Source organism: Chlamydotis macqueenii, chromosome 1, assembly GCF_036417535.1.
Source record: "Chlamydotis macqueenii isolate bChlMac1 chromosome 1, bChlMac1.mat, whole genome shotgun sequence".
Taxonomy (NCBI): domain Eukaryota; kingdom Metazoa; phylum Chordata; class Aves; order Otidiformes; family Otididae; genus Chlamydotis; species Chlamydotis macqueenii.
The window spans coordinates 211,131,845-211,146,817 of NC_141556.1; the positions used below are offsets into that span (position 1 = coordinate 211,131,845).

The window sequence follows — 14,973 nt, forward strand, 5'->3', positions numbered from 1 at the left end:
ATGACGGACCTCCTGATAGATTTCTAAGCTCTGCCTTCCCCATGTGTTTCCCATCAAGGACTGATTGTGTGGATCATGATCATGATGCTAATTATTATAATTTGGGTTTTTTTTTTTCTGAGGACAAGCTGTCAGTGTATGGCAATGAAACATTTGGCCAAAGCCAATACATATTTCTACATGGGGTGTTGATTTGGTGTGAAAAGGGAGGATGTGCAGGTCTGGAGTGTGTTTACAGGATCATAGAATCATTTAGGGTGGAAAAGACCTTTTAAGACCATTGAGTCCAAGTGTAAACATAACATTGCCAAGTCCATCACTAAACCACGTCCCTAAGCACCACATCTACACATCTTTTAAATACCTCCAGGAATGGTGACTCAACCACTTCCCTGGACAGCCTGTTCCAGTGCTTGATAACCCCTTCAGTGAAGAATTTTTTTCTGGTATCCAATCTAAACCTCCTCTGGTTGTTTCCTCTCATCCTATCACTTGTTGCTTGGGAAAAGAGACCAACATTCACTTTGCTGCAGCCTCCTTTCAAGTAGCTGTAGAGAGTGATAAGGTTAAGGTGGTGGCTGGGCTTCAGTCATTGCAAAGGAACATGCTGCCTTACAGAAAGATGTCCTTTGACTCTGCTGAACCCAGCGAGACTCTCTTATGCTTTCACTTGCTACCTTTTGGAATGTAACTGTGATCTCCAAATACATTAGCCATGCCTTTCCATTCTCCATGGGGAAACAAAATAATGAGAGGTTGTCCTGTGAGCAGGGCTTTGTTTGAGAAGATAATTTTCAGTTCATTTCCACACATGCTGCCTCCACTTCCAGCCTCACTCGTATTGTTTATGCCCTGCCGTGTTGTCCCTCCAGCAGATATCAAGGTGGTTGAAGTCCTCCATGAGGACCAGGGCTTGTGAATGTGAGGCTGCTCCTATCTGACTATAGAGAGCCTGCTCAGTCTTCCTGGCCAGGTGTCTTGTAGCAGACCCGCACTGTAATGTACCCTGTCCCTGCTCTCCCTTTAATCCTGACACATAAGTTCTTGGCCAGTTCCTTATCCATCCCCAGATTTGTTCCATGGGCTCCAGCTTGTCGTTGACATAGAGCGCAACACCTCCTCCTTGTCTTCCCTGCCTGTCTTCCTTAAAGAGCCTGTATCCCTCCATCCCAGTGCTCCAGTCATAGGAGCCATCCCATCATATCTCTGTGATGACAATAAGATCATAGACCTGCATGTATGCGCATATCTGTAATGCCTCTTATTTATTCCCCATGCTACGTGCGTCTACAGAGAGGCATTTAAGTTGGGCTCCCCGTGAAGCTGGTTTACTAACTGGAGTGGCTGGGATTCCATCTCATGGAAGGTGTTTTCTTGCAAAGTGGACACTGTCATTGGGAATTCAGTTGGCACCACAGTAATCAAGGGACATCACAGCTACTGGGAGTTAACCAAGGATGGACCAAAGCAGCAGGTTAGCCAGGAAAATCTCAGCTATTTCCAGGACTGAACACTGCTTAGACCCCTCGTTTGCTTTTTAAATATATGATACATTTGGAAATAACATATCCGAAAAGCCACCAAGCAAGCAAATCCCAAAACAATCCAACCATCAAAAGTCTGGATTAAAAAGCACAGGTGGTAAGAAGTTGTTCTCTCCTTCTGTGTGGTCCCTGATGCAGATGCTTGTTTTCACAATACTGATAATGAAAGCATCTTTATTTTTGGACGCTCTTTAGGGTACAATGTAATACATCAAAATAAATCATTGCATTGTACGCCTGTTACAAATGAAAGCTGAGACACGAAATGTCAAGGTTGCTCACTTTGATTAATCAAGGAATAGTGCCAATTTTTCTAGCAGTGTGGAGAAAAAAAAATGGTAGTGAAGGGGGAAATGTTGACTTGATGCAAAGATATAAATACATAGACAAAGATTTGGTAGATTTGTATAGATTTAGAGATTATTTCAAGTAAGGAGAAGTTTTCCTGGTATATCTGTTTTGAGGTAGATCCTTATGTACTAACGGAAAAAATAAGAATTTTAGTACTAAGCTGGCCGGATCTGTGCTTTAGTAGAGAAACTCTATACCTTTTTTTTTCCCCATATTTTCATTTATTAAATGAAGTCAGTAATCACCATATTTGAAAAGGCATTCATTTCAACTGCTGTGGAAAAAAACTTCTGATCAAATCAAGAGCATTAGCTTCAAGGCCACCCTTCTTCCTGCGAGACAGGAAGTATCTGTGTGATGGATTAACTCTGGGTGAATGCTAAGTCTTTAATGAGAAAAAAAACATGCTCTGTTGAATTCAGCCTTTCATGTGAAAGCTGTTTGGGACCTTACTGAAAAGAATGTGTTAATCAAGAGAAAAGCATAATTACTGTCTTGTCAACAGACACAAATGGGAAAGCCTGGTGAAAATGAGGTTGAAATTAACTCCAAAAAACACACACAAAAAAAAGAGTTTTTCTGTAAGGTTTTCGGAGCACTTGCTTTACACCGCACAATGATTTATGACAATTGGAATCTCACTATTTCTGCAATTAATATTACTGGATGCTTCCTATTCAGAGGAATGTTAATCATAATAATGCAAATGGAAGTATTATTGCAGCTATGCCTCAGAGTTCGTATTTCATATCGAGCCAAAGGTTCAATATTCAGCATCCTTCTCAATGGAGCATTCTCATTGTATGGATAGATGAATGTGCACCAAAGGTAAAATAACTGAATTAATATAAACCAGAATAATATATCCCATTTTGCTATAAGATCCTGATTGTTCAGGCTTTTTAAACCAATAATAAATTCTTGCAATGCACTGCTAATTACACTTCACTGAAGTTGTATATAGTATAAATTGCACTTGCAATGGACTTAGATTAAGTTTCTTATGCTTATTTTTAGCAAGGAAAAGGCATTTCATTTCCAACTAGGCCGTGTTTAAAAGTTTTGAGTGAAAAAAAAAAGGTGTAAATATTTCCTAACATGAGAAGAATATTGGCTACAAACATTTTGTCCTACATGTCTTTTGGTACTACATGTATTAATGAGAAATGTAGGAGCAAGAACACATACTAATTTTGACATGTATTAAAAAATATAAGTATTTATAAATTTTGCTCCTGCAAGTACTTTCCAAATTGTCTTCTTCATGTTTTTACCTCCCTTTGCACTCCATTAGATCATTTCTTAGCTCATGATTAATTCCCTTATGACTGCTGATACTTCTGGAAATATTTGGTCATTTTCCTTCTTCCTTCCTTTTCTTTCCTTTTTTGTGTTTGTTTTTTTTTTTTTTCCCCATGAGTTTTGGTTGGTGAGAGGAGTGTGAGGAAAGGGAGGAATCATTGTCATTTTTTCTAATCCTGCTGGCTTTTATTAAAAATATATATAAAGTTGAAGTTTCTGAGAGTATTTTAGAGCTGATTCAGAAATATCAATTAATATTTCAGAAAACAAATAACTCATGTAAATAAGTCTGTACTACAAATTCCTTTCTCTGTAGCAGAAAGGTGCTTTTTATTTTCATCCCAAAATAATGTAACGATCTCATGAAAACTGTTTATCAGGAGCTGACACTGGAGAAGTTGTGCATGTAGATAAACTGAGACTCTGCTTTTTGAGTAACAGGAAAGTACAGTGATAGAGCAGTGATTGGAGCTTAAATATCCATCACATGACATTATTATCCTCTGGACAGAAAAGGAGAAAAGTCCTTAGTTTGGGAACACAATTTAAACTTTGCAGATCTGGGCTCAAATCCAGTACAAACTTTCTATGTAACATCAAGGAAAGAACTTTGGTCCGGGTCTTCAGAAACATCTCAACAGTCAGCTGACTGAGAAGATGCTGAAATAACTTTGAGGGCCAGATCCAACAGATATTTCTGTATGACTTATGCTATATCAGGCAGTCTGGATTAAGCACATCTAGTTGGGCTCAGTCTTTCAAAATGATATTTAGATTGTGACACACATATGTATACATAGACATATAAATATAGATTTTTTTTTTTTTCCCAAAAGAGGTGAGCTCACTTTGGTGGTGCATTTGATGGCTCATCCCAGACATACATAGGCAGGCAGGGCACAGTAATTTCCAGAAGACAAATGTAAATGCAAAAGCAAGCATAACCTCTTAATCTGTAACCATGACTGTTAAAGGAGCTGAGCTGACTACCTCTGTCTGTGCTGGAGCTTATTCAAAAAAGTGAGAATAATAGCACTTCCCTACCTTGACAAGTAGTTAAAAATACCTGTATTAAAAATTAGGAGAAGTGTAGATATAACAGTGGGGGACCATAAATGTACCAGAGTTCTGAGAGAGGAGAAAGGACGATTTATTCTCGTCTCCTCCTCGTTTCAAAATCTCACAGAAGAACATTCTGGTGAGTGATGGCCTCTTCTGCTTTTGTTTTCCCTTTCATTGAGATGAACACCAATGAGAGAGGAGACTCACAAAATTAATTCAGATTGGCTTAGATAAGGACCCTGTGATGTTGATTAAAACCCATCCACAGAGCCATTACCAAAGTGAGATAATAAATGAAAATGCGTTGAATCACATGAGTTTTCTAGTGGAGGAACATCAGGGAGCAATCTCAAGTCCGGTCTTCTTTAAACATCTTCATTCATTAGCCAAGAGACAGGAAAAGAGTACATGTTAATTAAAATCACAGATGATCCAAATTGGGAAGCACTGCATAAATAAGTGAAGACAGAGAGATTAGAAACCTTAGGCAGGAAATGACAAAATGAAATGCAGCTTTGAAAAATGCATGTGGGGGAGAAATAATCTGTACGAGGACACAATCAGCAGAAAGGAAGGCTGCTCGAGAAGCAGAATCAATGGGAGGAAGCCAAAGGATGTGGACCATGGAGTAAAGGGCAATGTAGCAGTGCAGCTGTTTAAAAATGACCTTTGTACCTTTTCAGTGGACAGCTTGAATTCAAAATAAATTTACAATTGGCAAGACTAAAAGGTCAATGTACTTTTGGACCATATATGCAGAAACAGGTTGCCAAGGAAAGACGTGGAAGCCCACCTCTATAATAGCCTGTTACCACATTGTTCACACTACTTCATTGTTTTTCCAATTCTGCAAGACACTGTGCACCAGAGTGTATGTAAAATAAAGGTGTATCAAGGAACATGGGTAGCTTGGGAGAGCTGCTGGCCCTGCCAAATATGACTTTCAAGGAAACCACGCACATCCAGTTGCTGCAGTCTCTTCTCCAGCTCCCCAGTCCCCATGGGACTTTTTCTCCCTGAGGCAAGGAAAGGAGCTAAGAGAGGGGACTTGAGGCTAAACAGCTAATGAGAGGTGTAAGAAAAGAGGAGTCCCAGTACTCTGCTACACTTTCTTTGAAGCTCCTGCTTGTGGCATGACAGGTTTGTAACATGTGCATCATTACTTTTAAACTGAGGCACTTCGATACCACAAACAACCCAGATAAGACAAAATTTAGTGATGTGAGTGGAAACAAGAAGCATCTCTGTAAGACCTTAGTCGTTTCACTCTAATAAAGGTAAAGGATTTAAGGAAGGAAATATTCGGGATAGCTACCAAAAAAAAATATAAATTTCTTTCACATTTTGAGGACAGTAGAATCACACAACAGGAAGGGAACAACTACCATGTTACTTGAAAACCTTTGAAACTTCAATAAAGGAATTGGTAAATTACTCTTTTGGCAAAGGGATGGATGCTTGCACAGTCAGCCAAGGACAAGCATTTAATTCGAAGTACTGTATAGAAAGTCTTGGTTTGTGTTTAGGAGATACATTTATTTCCACGGGATGAATAAGCATAGCCTAGTACAGTGCTGATGTGACATTACACTAGGAACCACATTTGTGTAGATGACTGGTTTAAGTGCCCTATCTAACTGTTAGCAGTTGGTTTTAATTCATTTAGCATACCAAATAAGTCAAAAATCACTAAATAAAACAGTTATTTTTTTTTTTCTGTCTGTGTCTTTGTACAGGTAGACTGAGAATAACACATGTCCACGTTAAAACTGTATCCTATAAGAAGTATTTGATGGATTATTCCTAGATATTTCTGAGAAGGTAAATACAAAAAGTGAGTACTAATACCAGTATACGGGATGTTTTAATTATGTTTTGTTGTTTAAAATCAAATTATGATAGTTGTAATGTTTCTTGTGCAGATTTCTCTAACTGGAGTTGTGAGGAATTTCACTAATTTATTGAGAACATGTCTATTATTGATTTGTGTTTATTTTTATTATCTGACAATGATAATTTGATTTGTAGTCCCAGTCAAGGACTCATTTTTGCTGTGCCAGGCACTCTAAAAATGTACATATTCTCTGCATGAAGTGACTTACATCTAAGTACAAATCAAGAAACCATAGATAGTGACAGACAGGTGGAGACCCATGGATGTAATAAGAAGGTGCTGGTCAGTATGACGGGCAATGCTAATAGAGCCCTTGTCAGTGTTTTCTAGATATTACTGAAGAGAAAGGAAGAGAAAAAGAAGGTTATTTCATAGATATTTATGGAAGCAGCATGGAAGAAAATAACATTCATTTGAAAATCCAGCACATGGACTGTGGAAAACAGTTGTGTGGGTTGAGGCAGACAGCCTAGTTTTGATATAAATGTTCAATGATAAAAGGCTGAGATAAGAAATTTACCTGGTAGATAGAGAGGAAAGGAATTATCTTAAGTATGTTATACAGAACAGGTCTGAAAGACTTCCATGTAGCTTGGGAGTGGCATCTGGAAGAGGAGTATGAGTTGAAGCTAATATCAAAGTTTTGGGCATGTGACAGTATGGTGGCAATGTCCACGGTGATAGAGAAGGAAAGATGCTTGGAGATCATTACTGAGACTCTTCAAATGGAAAGCAAGCAAAATTGAGACTGTCAAGTGCACACAAAAGGATGAGGAGAGGGTAGAGAAGTAGAACCATGAATCACAGAATATTTGAGGTTGGTGGGGACCTCCCACCACCTGCTCAAAGCAGGTTTTCCTAGAGAAGGTTGTTCAGGGCTGTGTCCAGTTGGGTTTTTAATATTTCCAAGAGTGAGAATGACAAAACTTCTTTGGACAACCTGTTCCAGTATTTGACCACCCACACTGCAAATAAGGTTTTACTAATGTTCAAATGGAATTTCTCATATTTTGGATTATGCCCATTGTCTCTTGTCGCTATGCACCACTGAGAAACATCTGCCTACATCTTCTTTACTCTACTCACCAGATTTTATGCACATTAATAAAAGCCCCAGCTCTCTCAACCTTTTCTCATATTAGAGATGCTTCAGTCCCTTAAAAATCATCATAGCCCTTCACACAGTTTGCTTCAGTATGTCCTAGGAAGACAGGCTGAGAGAATTGGGGCTCTTCAAACTGGAGAAGAGGAGGCTCCGGGGAGACCTGATAGCGGTCTTCCAGTACCTCGAGGGGGCCTACAAGAAAGATGGGGAGAGGCTGTTTAGTAGGGCCTCTTGTGATAGGACGAGGGGTAATGGTTTTAAAATAGACGGAGGTAGATTTAGATTATATATTAGGAATTGGTTTTTTACAATGGAGGTTCTAGAACACTGGGACAGGTTGCCCAGAGAGGTGGTGGATGCCGCATCCCTGGAAACATTCCAGGCCAGGTTGGACGGGGGTCTGAGCAACCTGATCTGGTTGGAGATGTCCCTGCTTCTTGCAGGGGGGTTGGATTAGATGACCTTTGAAGATCCCTTCCAACCTTAACGATTCTATGATTCTATGATTCTATGTCCGTGTCTCTCTTATACTGGGGAGCCCAGAAAGGGACACAGCAGCTCGATGTGTCCCACCAGGGCTGAGCAGAGAGGAAGGATCCTCCCTCAACCTTCTGGCAATGCTCTGCCTAATGTAGCCCAGGAGATTGTTGACCTTCTTTGCCTCAAGAGCACATTGCTGTCTCATGGTCAACTTGGTGTCTCTCAGGACTCCGTCAGGTTCTTTTCTGAAAGGCTGCTTTCCAGCCAGTTGTCCCTAGTCTGTGATGGTGCTTGGGGATAATCCTTCCCAGGGGGAGGATTTGGCATTTTCCTTTATTGAACTTCGGGAGGTTTCTGTGGGCTTATTTATTCAGCCTGTCCAGGTCCCTCTGAACAGCAGTGCAATCCTCTGGTGTATCAGCAACTCCTTCCAGTTTTGTATCAGCTGGAAACTTGCTGATGGTGCACTCTGCCTCATCCAGATCATTCATGAGAGGTTTAATAGTGTTAGACCCAGTGTCAACCCCTGGGGTACATCAGCAGTGACTGGCCTCTGGCTGGACTTTGTGCTGCTGATAGTTTGAGCCTGGCAGTTCAGGTAGTTTTCAGTCTACTTCACTGTCCATTTACATAAGCCATACGTCATCAGCTTAGCAATAAGAATGCAACATCCACTTTTGTCCCCTCATCCACTGAGCCACCCATCTCCCTGCAGATGGTGATCAGGATGGGTAAGCATGATTCTTCTTCATACTGACTGCTCTCACTCACCTTCTTGCCCTTCCTATGCTTAGAAATTATTTCCAGGATTATTTGCTCTATCATCTTCCTGGGAACCAAGGTGAGGCTGACCAGCTTGTAGTTCCCTGAATCCTTTTTCACACTGCCTGAAGACAGGAGTGACGTTTGCTTTCTTCCAGTCCTCAGGAACCTTCCTCAATTGCCACAAGCTTTGAAGGATAATTGAGAGTGGCCTCAAAAAGACATTGGCCAGCTCTCTCAGCACTCATGAGTACATCCTATCAGGTCCCATGGACTCATGCAGATGCAGTGTCCTCCTGAACCTGGTCCTCCTCTGTCAAGGATATGTCTTTCTTGCTCCAGACTTTCCCACCAGACTCAGACAGCTAGGATTGCTGAGGGCAACGAGTAAAGACCAAGGTGAACAAGACATTGAGTACCTTCTTCATGTCCTTTGTCACCAGGTTCCCTGGAGGGGCTGCATGGAATTACTGTCATTAACTGGAAAGTCTGGTGGTTTTCTGTTTTGAAAGGACAAGTGGAGGATGAGAAGTTTTGGAGGGGATGGGACAAAATGGGGCAAATTGGAGGTCCAAGAAGGGAGTAAGAAGAAAGTGCTGCATCTCAGAGAAAATAGTAAAGATGAAGCAATCAGGGAAAAAGACTGGAAAGTGACACATAATCGGAGTCTTGTTATATTAGACAGTTTTTCTCATGAAGGAAACTGGTAAGATCATGTATGTAGAAAGAGGTGGAGACAGCAGGAATGGGAGGCCCCAAGGACAGAGTCAAAATGGTACAAAGTTTTCAGAAATTTGCATTTAGACTAGAAAGCTAGGGTGGATTTTAAGTGGGTAATAAGCAGAATTGAAGAAGAGAATGATTTAGCAGTTGGGAAAGATGATCTGATCAGATTTCTCCCCAAGGTGCTTCAACATGTGAGAGAAATAGCTGGGTATGTGGGTATTTTGAAAATGGATGCTGAGACTTTAATTAAGAGTTCAGACAGTGGGACAACGTTGGATGTCTCTAAAATATGTAGTCCATGCAGCACATGAGTTGCCTGTAGAGAAGTCTTGTCTCACTTGCACTTTCTTTCTTTGTAGACTGCTGTCTATGGCAACTAGGCATTTGAATTATGCATGACTTGTCCAAAAGTAGATGGGATGATTGCAGGAATTAATGTCCCTAAGTCCTTATTTCTCATCTGTGACGTGGGGTCAAAGTTCCCCTTTGATATTTATCTTCTTTGTTAAAATTTTAAGAACTTTTCACCTGGAAGATGTGCATACAGCACCTAGCACTGCAGGTGAGGGCTGGGGCACTTACAGGCTTGTGCTGTATGAAGAGGGAGGAAATGTTCACCTCAACCTGGAAAGTCTTGACATGAATGATGAATGAAATGCTTGTTAGTGATAAAACTACAAGTATGGTAGGGGAGTGTTCTAAAATTCATAGTCTTGAATATTAAGTAATATTTAAATGAAATGGGTGCAGGATTATGTTGACTTGCAAGATAGAATGGAAGTGGTTAGTGAACCAGTGCTGTAATCACCAGGGCTGTGCAGATACTGACATAGAATCATAGAATCATAGAATGGTTAGGGTTGGAAGGGACCTTCAGAGGTCATCTAGTCCAACCCCCCTGCAAGAAGCAGGGACGTCTCCAACCAGATCAAGTTGTTCAGAGCCTCATCCAGCCTGGCCTTGAATGTTTCCAGGGATGGGGCATCCACCACCTTTCTGGGCAACCTGTTCCATTGTCCCACCACCCTCATTGTAAAAAATTTTTTCCTAATATCTAATCTAAATCTACCCCCCTCTATTTTAAAACCATTGCCCCTCATCCTATCACAACAGGCCCTACTGAACAGCCTCTCCCCATCTTTCTTGTAGGCCCCCTTGAGGTACTGGGAGGCCACTATAAGGTCTCCCTGGAGCCTCCTCTTCTGCAGGCTGAACAGCCACAACTCTCTCAGCCTGGCCTCATAGGAGAGGTGCTCCAGCCCTCTTATCATCTTCATGGCCCTCCTCTGGACCTTCTCCAACTGGTCCATGTCCTTCTTATATTGGGTGCTCCAGAACTGGACACAATACTCCAGGTGGGGTCTCACCAGGGCAGAGTAGAGGGGGAGAATCACCTTCCTTGACCTGCTGGCCACGCTTGTCTTGATGCAGCCCAGGATAAATAAATATAAGTAAATAATAGGAGGCAGTTCCAAAAGCATGACAACTCTGCCTGCAGGTTATGTTCAAGAGCTTGTTCTTTACTCTTTGGGGAGGAACCACTTGCTACCATAAGGACTTAAATTGCTTCTTTCCGTAATAAAAATGAACACTATGAATTAGTTGGGAACTTAGAATCTGTCTCATATTTTCATTTATATATATATATACACATATATAGGACATATGTATATGCATATTGTCTAGCCTACTCAAATGAAATATGCATTGTGTTGCGGTTTGGGTTGCTTGGAAGTATTAGGACTGGTGTGAGCTGAAATGTTGTGTCTGTAGCCAGGATTCAAAAAGTTGAGCCCTGAGAAAGATCTCACTGCAAGATAAAGACTGTCCATCAAAGAAAGAAAAAGAAAAAAAAAAAAAGATAGGAGAAAATATCAGAAAAATAAGTGTTTTCAAAGTCAAGGTTTCATGGTAAGTGGTAACAGTATAATGAGGTGACAGTCTATGGCAAACTGAGTGGAATGAGGAAAAGGATAGGAAATCTCTAAAATAAAACTCCCCAAATTGCTGGGAGTCATTGAACATGACAAGCTCTGTTTACTAAGAGACAGGTAAGTTCACAGGACTGATCTAGATGGCTTTTTACTGAAGGTGCATTCTTACTTGTCAACATAATGTGAAGACTTTTAAAAAAAAAAATATGTGCTACTCAGTTTTTCTTAACTTTGAGGCATTTGGTAACCCTTTTGCTGCCAGCTGATCTGATTAGTGACAAAAGGTCAGAGGGTCAATAACAGACCCCAAATCAATTGTTTTCTGTGGAATCACAGCATTTTTCCCCAACTGGGCAGTGGACTCAGCCATGCCAGCTGTGTGGCAATCACTTCTCCAACTCAAGGGGCTGGTCCAGAGCCGCCTCCCGGGTAAGCCATGCTGTCTGGTCCAGTGCTATCCAATGAATGGAGCTGGCAGAAGGTGATGCAGCCAGAAAATTAGTAGGAACAGTACAAATAATAGAGGCTATTATTTCACTGTCTCATTAAAAGGAATAAAACACCTCAGGCTAGGTAGAATATTTCTCAGGGTGCTTTTCAGTGAATATCTTTGCTTTGGAGCAGCCAAAATTGACCTGGAAACTGATTTTCGGAGTTGTGGCTCACTTGCAGCTCTCGATGGAAGCCGTGGTTCATTACTGATCAGACTATTTTTACTCAGGTGAGGAAAGATAGCGTTAGTTGACTGGCATTAGGTTCCCCATCTTGAAAACACTGGTTGTTGTTGTTAGCTTTCATGTCATTCTGCTGCAACCTGTGCACCCTTTTCCTATCTATTTTCCCCTTATTTTCCCATAAGGCAACTGCTATTTATTTTGGGATGTTTACAAACACTTTATGTGAATAAGTTTTTGGGAATAAGGTTTTGTAAAAAATTCCCTTTGTCCAGCTAACTAGAAAATGATAGACGATGTGTACATCTTTTCAAATTTCCTTAAGTCCTCTGTTTTCTTAGCCTTGATCTACCTGCCACAGGATCTGCATGGCATATCTTCTTGTTTGCACTACAAATCCAAGACAAGCATCTTTGCCAACTGTATATTTAGACAGCATCTAACACGTTGGGCTGGTGATGCACTTAAAGCCTCCAGGTGCTACAGCTATAGAGATGGTATATCATAACACAGAGCTGCTCATTCTCCCACAAGGCATCTTGCTTTAACCCACATTATAGAGAGATACTAATTTAAAAGGTTCTGTGTAGTCAAATCACTCTGTCATGCAACGTTAATTAAGCATTTATTGATACTTATTTCCATGAGGCACAAGATCATCATTTTTCTTGAATAACCCTTGAAGTTTGGCTCAAGATACTGGAGGAAGGATGAAAAAGGCTTGTCTTTGTGACGACTACAGGCATTATTTATTTATTTATTTATTCATTTGCTTATTTATTTTCGTTGTCAAGTGCATCAGTCTCCGTAATCCTCTCCTTTCCCATTATTTGGCAGAGGAGGAATTGGCAAAACAATAGGAAGGATGTCATTAACAGCTTGGCTGTGGGGTGTGCAGAGGGGTGGGCGTAGAAACCAGTACAAAATCAGAAGTTTAATATGAGAACTGTTTGTACGTTGTCAGTCAATCATTTTCTCCCTGTTTAGATTTGCAAGCAAATTGCAGATGTATTTCTTGGACACATCAGATTTTGTTTTTCTTTTGCTTTGCTGCAGAAAGCTATTTTCAGCCTAGGTTTTGTTCCTCCTGTTGTGACATGAAGGAGATGTGAGCTCACACACTCCAAAGAACTGATACACAACAGCAAAGCTGTAACAAAGATCCCGTCATTACAATGTTTGGCAGAAGAGGTAACTTCATAGGAGTGGAACCACCTATAGCTGCGGATATGGAGTATCTCGGAGAAATCTTGCCCTGGGGATACTTATTTGCTCATCTCCTTGCAGTTTAATAATACACCAAAATACCATATCATCTTCTTTCTGAAAACCACATGCTATTTGGAGAGCATTAATGACATAAGCTTAACCCACAGCCTACATGGTGCAACACCCTTCACACACACCACCCACCTCCACAAACAGGCTGATTTGTCCTGCTGCTTTAGTGTGGTTTTGCTGCTTTTGGCCTCTTACCGAGCTTCCTTCAGGGTTTCCTTACGTGTCTCTGCAACATCTTGCAATGTACATTATAGACAGATCTAACAGTGCTACATGTCTATGATGTACTCATGAGATGGGACAGTACAGGTGCTGCAGTGGCAGCTGTTGCATCCTCTGTTCCCTCCCCATCACCACGTTATCTTCCCCCCTTTCAGCAGATGTGCAGCTCCTATTAGCACTGAAGTATTGTCCCAGAGCAAGTCTGAATCCCACTGTAATGCGGCCACTCCTCACTTTGCAGCTCTGATGGAGCAACATGACCCGTGGTGCCACGTGCCATCCTTGGAGGCTCTGTGCAAGCCCTGGCTTGTGACCCGCACCTGTGGTACAGAGACCTGACTTCACTGTGGGCACCAGTGGGACTATGCATCCAGGGATTTTCATCCCAGTTTGCTTTTGCTCGTCCATGTTTACTGAGGTGAACTCATTTTGTTCATGGTAAAGCTTTCAGATGCTCTGACTGTCCTAAGTTAGACTTGTTTTAATTTACAGTTAAAGTTAATTAGATGTTGACTGATAGGGGTGGGAGGATGATGGGAAAAGGGAGTAAAATTTACTTTGGGGCACCTAAGCACCAGTTTCCATTCTGCAGGAGAGCATAAAATATCTCTGTATGAAAAAGCAGAACTTTTTCATCTAATTTTCATGCTGATTTTTCAACTGTGTATGACTCTATCCTCAACTCTGCTGCTGGGGAAGTTTGGTTTTTTGCTTACTTTCTCACTGGTGTTAGAAGCCACTGCAAAACAAAGAGGAAAGTGAGTAGCGGCATTCGTCTCATGCAACAGGATAGCGCAAAACACAGAAGTATGGAAAAACAAATGAAAGTGAATTATAGGATCTGTCTTCACCTGGTACAAGAAAGCACCCTTGAGTACGGCTGCTGCAAAACTGTTCAGCAAGTGTTTCACTCCTCTGAGGAGTCCTATTAAGTCCTAACATGAAGGACAGGCTTAAGTAGGGAAGGCAATTTAAAATATACTTCAACAGGTGAGATCCTTCCCCTGACTCCATTTTGTAATAACAGCATACTGTTACCAGTGATAATAAAGGACAGTCATAAATTTGGTAAGGTTTATGTGCCTTTGAAGTGGAGCAGTCAGCTTTTTCACTGTATTGCTAAATTAAGTCTAGTTTTTGGGGGGTTTTTTTGGCAATGGATGCCAAGCACAAGACTCTTACCTGGCCTAGGCAAAGAAGTAAGTTCTTTATTTTATCACATTTAACCTGTTAGCAGGAACGGATAGTCTGACTCAGCTGAAACTACTATCCTGAACACTTATTATTAGCAGTATATTATATGACAGGCTGAGAGAGTTGAGCAGCCTGAGAGTTGAGCCTTCTCAGCATGGAGAAGAGGAGGCTCCAGGGAGACCTGATAGCAGTCTTCCAGTAGCTCAAGGGGGCCTACAGGAAAGATGGGGAGAGGCTGTTCAGCAGGGCCTGTTGTGATAGGACGAGGGGTAATGGTTTTAAAATAGAGGGGGGTAGATTTAGATTAGATATTAGGAAAAAAATTCTTACAATGAGGGTTGTAGAACACTGGAACAGTTTGCCCAGAGAGGTGGTGGATGCCCCATCCCTGGAAACATTCCAGGCCAGGTTGGATAAGGCTCTGAACAACCTGATCTGGTTG

At 41.2% G+C, this 14,973-nt stretch overlaps 1 protein-coding gene across 2 annotated transcripts in view; it reads left to right on the forward strand.

Moving 5' to 3' along the window:
- Positions 1 to 14,973, forward strand: part of TENM4 (teneurin transmembrane protein 4) — a 607,238-nt gene that overhangs the window by 193,254 nt on the left and 399,011 nt on the right. For both annotated transcript variants that reach the window (XM_086739706.1, XM_086739707.1), the window contains exon 3: positions 5,996 to 6,093. The gene's annotated coding sequence lies outside the window, so the exon portion shown is untranslated. The remainder of the gene's footprint in view (positions 1 to 5,995; positions 6,094 to 14,973) is intronic.